The sequence below is a fragment of the Papio anubis genome, chromosome 4, assembly GCF_008728515.1.
Source record: "Papio anubis isolate 15944 chromosome 4, Panubis1.0, whole genome shotgun sequence".
In the NCBI taxonomy this organism is placed as follows: domain Eukaryota; kingdom Metazoa; phylum Chordata; class Mammalia; order Primates; family Cercopithecidae; genus Papio; species Papio anubis.
The window spans coordinates 173,696,873-173,702,959 of NC_044979.1; positions in this window are offsets into that span (position 1 = coordinate 173,696,873).

Genomic DNA, 6,087 nt, shown 5'->3' on the forward strand with positions numbered 1-6,087 from the left:
AATCTGTGCCTCTTAATTTTACATTTTCCTCAGGTGCTGAAATAACAACTGAAAGTTGCTTGTATCTGCATTGTGATTTCTGTATGTGTTTGCCATCAGCGGAAAAGTTATTTGAATAAAATTTACCTAAATTTAAACAACAAACACTATCTTAAACATAATAACAAAGGTTTATTTTTATTTTTTTAATTTTCAATTTAAATTGAATTTAATTTTTATTTTTATATATGTATGTAAAATTTATATATTTTTTATTTATATATTTATAAATCTATATATATTTTATTTATATATTTATGTATTTATATCTATTTATTTATATATTTTTATTTCCATAGGTTATTTCCATCGGGGTTTTTTTTATTTCCATAGGTTATTGGGGAACAGGTGGTATTTGGTTACATGAGTATGTTCTCTAGTGGTGATTTGTGAGATTTTGGTGTGCCTGTCACCCGAGCATTATACACTGCACCCAATTTGTGGTCTTTTATCCCTCACCCCTTCCCACCCTTTTCCCCACAACCCCCCAAAGTTCATTGTGTCATTCTTATGCCTTCGCATCCTCACAGCTTAGCTCCCACTTATGAGTGAAAACATACGATGTTTGGTTTTCCATTCCTGAGTTACTTCACTTAGAATAATAGTCTCCAGTCTCATTCAGGTCATTGTGAATACCATTAATTAATTCCTTTCTATGGATGAGTAGTATTGCTTCATACACACACACACACACACACACACACACACACACAGACACACATATACATATATCACAGTTTCTTTATCCTCTCGTTGATTTATGAGCAGTTGGGTTGGTTCCACATTTTTGCAATTGCGAGTTGTGCTGCTATAAACGTGTGTGCAAGTATCTTTTTCATATAATAACTTATTTTCCTGCAGGTAGATACCCAGTAGTGGGATTGCTGGATCAAATGATAGTTCTACTTTTAGTTATTTAAGAAATCACCACACTGTTTTCCACAGTGGTTGTACTAGTTTACATTCCCACCAGCAGTGTAGAATTGTTCCCTATTCACCACATCCACACCAAACATCTATTATTTTTTGATGTTTTGATTATGGTCATTCTTGCAGGAATAAAGTGGCATAACATTGTGGTTTTGATTTGCATTTCCCTGATCATTTTAATATTGAGAATTTTTCCATATGTTTGTTGGCCATTTGTACATCCTCTTTTGAGAACTGTCTATTCATGTCCTTAGCCCACTTTTGGATGAGATTGTGTTTTTTTCTTGATAATTTGTTTGAGTTCATGGTGCATTTTAGATGTTAGTCCTTTGTCATATGTATAGATGGTGAAGATTTTCTCCCACTCTGTGGGTTGTCTGTTTACTGTCTGTCCTTTTGTGTACAAAAGCTCTTTAGTTTAATTAAGTCCCAGCTGTTTATCTTTGTTTTTATTGCATTTGCTTTTGGGTTCTCGATCATGAAATCCTTGCTTAAGCCAATGTCTAGACAGGGTTTTCCAATATTATCTTCTATAATTTTTATGGTTTCAGGTCTTAGATACAAGTCCTTGATCCATCTTGAGCTGATTTTTGTATAAGGTGAGAGATGAGGATCCAGTTTCATTATTCTACATGCAGCTAGCCAATTATCCCAGCACCATTTGTTGAATAGGGTGTCCTTTCCCCACTTTATGTTTTTGTTTCCTTTGTTGAAGATTAGTTGGCTGTAAGTATTTGGGTTTATTTCTGGTTTCTCTATTCTGTTCCATTGGTCTATGTGCCTATTTTTATACCAGTATCATGCTTTTTTGGTGGCTATGACCTTATACTATATTTTGAAATCAGGTAATGTGATGCCTCCGGATTTGTTCTTTTTACTTATTCTTGCTTTGGCTATGCGGGCTCTTTTTTGGTTCCATATGAATTTTAGGGTTGTTTTTTCTAATTCTGTGAAGGATGATGGTGGTATTTTGATGGGAATTGTGTTAAATTTGTAGATTGCTTTTGACAGTATGGTCTTTTTTCCAATATTCTACTCATTCATGAGCATGAGATGTGTTTCCATTTGTTTGTGTCATATATGATTTTTTCCAGCAGTATTTTATACTTTTCCTTGTAGTGGTCTTTCACCTCCTTGGTTAGGTATATTCCTAAGTATTTTTTTTTTTTTTTTTTTTGCAGCTATTGTAAAAGGGGTTGAGTTCTTGATTTGATTCTCACCTTGGTTACTGTTGGTGTATAGAAGAGCTACTGATTTCTGTACACTAATTTTGTATCTGGAAACTTTGCTGAATTCTTTTACCAGTTCTAGGAGCTTTCTGGAGGAGTCTTTAGAGTTTTCTAGGTAAACAATCATACCATAAGCAAACGGCAACAGTTTGACTTCCTCTTTACCCATTTGGATGCCCTTTATTTCTTTCTCTTGTCTAATTGCTCCGTCTAGGACTTCCAGTACTATGTTGAAGAGGAGTGAGAGTGGGCATCCTTGTCTTGTTCCAGTTCTCAGAGGGAATGCTTTCAACTTTTCCCCACTCAGTATTATGTTAGTTGTGGGTTTGTCATAGATGGCTTTTGTTACATTGAGGTATGTGCCTTGTATGCCAATTTTTCTGAGAGTGTTAATCATTAAAAGATGTTGGATTTTGTGTAATGTTTTTTCTGCATCTATTAAGATAATCATGTGATTTTTGTTTTTGATTCTGTTTATGTGATGTTCACATTTATTGACTTGCATGTGTTAAACCATCCCTACGTGCCTGATATAAAACCCACTTGATCATGGTGGATTTTTTTTTTTTTTTTTGATATGTTGTTAGATTTGGTTCACTAGTATTTTGCTAAGGATTTTAGCATCTATGTTCATCAGGAATATTGGTCTGTAGTTTTATTTTTTGGTTATGTCCTTTCCTGGTTTTGGTAATAGGGTGATACTGGCTTCATAGAATAATTTAGGGAGGGTTCCCTCTTTCTCTATCTTGTGGAATAGTGTCAATAAGATTGGTACCAATTCTCTGAATGTCTGGTAGAATTCTGCTGTGAATCCATCTGGTTCTGGAATTTTTTTTTTTTTTTTTTTTTTGGTAATTTTTAAATTACCATTTCAATTTCACTGCTTGTTATTATTCTCTTTAAGTTATCTAATTATTCCTGATTTAAGCTAGGAAGATTGTATCTTTCCAGGAATTTATCCATCTCCTCTAAGTTTTCTAGTTTATGTGCATAAAGGTGTTCATAGTAGCCTTGAATGATCTTTTGTATTTCTGTGGTGTCAGTTGTAATATCTCCCATTTCATTGGGTTTTCTCTCTTCTTGGTTGATCTTGCTAATGGTCTATCAATTTTATTTATCTTTAAAAAAAAAAACAGCTGTTTGTTTCATTTATCTTTTGTATTTTTTGTTTGTTTGTTTCAATTTTATCTCATGATCTCAGCCCTCACCAGCACTAGAGCCCCAGCAGCTCCACAGTGACTGGAGAGACATTCTGGGGAGTAGCAGCCCCTCTGTGGCTCTGCCTCTGCTTGCCAGTGGCCTGTGGGCCACAACTGACCACTTGGAACCCTGAGGAGTGTTCTGTCTCTAATGCTCACAAGTGCCTGGCAACCAGGAGAGACAGTCAGTTGTGCTGGGGGAGGGGAGCCAGCCAGGTTCTAGAAACAGTGTCCCTGACTTTGCTCTGCTAACTGTTCAGTTAGAGGTGATAGTCTCCACCCAGGTCATGAGGGGCCCAGAAATGCCTGATGGCACCCTGGAGCTCGGCCACACCAGGCCCAGCTGGACTCACAGCAAACCGCAGGGTCCAAGTGGGCCTATGCCCTTTACCTTTCTATCCACAAGGTCCTGTCAGGGCACAGTAGTGGGGCCTGTCCCTGGGTGAGGCTCAGTCTCCTGATTTCAAGTTTCCTTCTGCACAGGGAAGCTGGGTCCTGCCCACCAAGATCCCAGGGACCCTCCTCTGAGGCCCCCTCTCTCCTTTGTGTTTAGTCAATGTCAGCAGATGGGGAGAGGACTGAAAGGTCTCCCTAAAGGTACAAGCTGAGAAACCTGAATTTTCAGTGTAAGAACCCGGAAGAAATAAGTGGAACTGATGGGGTCTACAATTTCACGGATATTCTGTAAAGCAGGTCTATTCCTGTTCCATCCAAGCGTCCTGGGTGAGCGTGACTCTGCTTTGGGGGTGTCAGGTTGACCCTGGCTCTTTCCCTTGTGTGGTCCTGCTGTCTTCAGTACATGCCTCCCAAGGTGGCCCTGGGGATAGTCTCCAATCCACTGAGTCATCTTCAGAAGTCTGCATCTGCAGAGGGGCAGGTCCTTCTCAAGTTGCATTCCACTCAACCTCTTCCTCGGCAGAGTCAGGCTCAGAGTCTCCTCGTGCAGCCCTGGACTCTGCCAGGAGCAATTAATCTCAGAAACTCAATCTGAGAGAGAAGCAAGAGAACTGTCAGCTGGGGCCAGTCTGGGGTCCTAAGGGTGTCAGGGCTCCAGACCCTCGCAGGACATAGAGGGGCAGTGGAAGTGGCCCTCCCAGGAGAAGTCAGATCCCCTGCAGGGCAGCAGGACCCTAACTCTGCAAGGGCAACTGGTTGGTCTTTTAAAAGGATCCAAATGGGCTGAAGAAACAACAATAATGCCTAGAATACCAACCTGGCAAGAAAATGAGTAAAACAGAGTTACAACCAGGGACCCCAAGAAGATCCAGAGTGTTTCACTGAGTGAAATAGGAAGATGCAAAAGCACACAGAGAGGGTTTCCCAAAAATCTCAAAGGACAGGTACTCCCTCCCTCCTTAGAAGGCAGAATTTGAAGAAGCAGAGAGGAGCTGCTCCCTGCTCCCCTCAGCTTCTCCCCTCTCCCTTCTCCTCTCTTCTCTCTTCTCCTCTCCCTTCCTCTCCCCTCTACTCCCTTCTCCTGGCTTCTCCTCTCCACTTCTCTCCTCTTTCCTCCTCTCTCCTCTCTTCTTCCCTTCTCTCCCTTCTCATCTCCTCCCTTCCCTTCTCACCTCCCTTCCTCTCTCCTCTCCCCTCCTCCTTTCCCCTATCCTCTCCCCTCCTCCCCTCCCCTCTCCTCTCCTCCCCTCCCCTCTCCTCTCCCCTCCTCCCCTCCCTTCTCCTCTCCCTTTCCCTCCTCCCCTCCCCTCTCCCCTCTCCCCTCCTCCCCTCCTGTCCTCCCCTCTCCTCTCCCCTCCCCTCTGCCCTCCCCTCGTCTCTCCTCCTCCACTCCTCTCTCCCCTTCTCTCTTCTCTCCTCCCCTCCTCTCCCCCTCCTTTCCCTCTCTCCTGTACTCTGCTCTCTCTTCTTCCATGTTGTTTTTTCTTATATACTTTAAATACTTTTGATTTTGTTAATACAAGTACTGTGTATGCAATTCATACCTTTTTAGCAGACAGCTCACGTGGACCCAGGTTGGGGTTGATCATGCAGATTGTGTAGGGGTCCCCCGCGGATGCACTCCGGTGTGCACTGATGTGGAGGTGCTCCTTCCTGCTTCCTGGGCTCCAGACAGAAACACCATACCCCTGCACCAGCCTCTGCCTCAGCTCTTCACAGTCAGCACACCCTCTGCTTCCTGTCAGGGTCTTCTCTGCTGAGTCTGGTTATGGGATCCCTTTCCATGCAGAGCCATGCTCCCGTGCCACTGGGTGTCACCTTCAAGCTAGCCCCATGTGTGTGTCCGTGTGAGAATATGTGTGTGTGAGTTTGCCATCAAAGGAAAACTTTTATTTTGGCTGCTAAAATTCAGAAACATTTAAAGAACAAACAGTATCTTTTAAAAAACATCAAAGGTTCAGAATACAAGACAAGAAACAAATTGTTGTAAAATTTCAACTCCCCTAAATTTATCTATGAACTTAGAACTAATCTAATAAAAATAGTATGACGTTTCAATGGTGTGTTGTTGTTGTCTAGTATTTTTTGGCATTGTTATTTAAAAACCAGTCAAAATTTATCCAGCTAAATATTACATTACTTGTACAGATTTATAATAATGGCTTAGAGAAATGAACTTTATTGTTTTCCATGTTTCCATTCATGTCTAGTTTTTATGATAGTTTAAATAATAGTGAACCTTTTATTTAAATCAAAATACAATATGTATGCATATAATTTTAGAGGGTCCAATG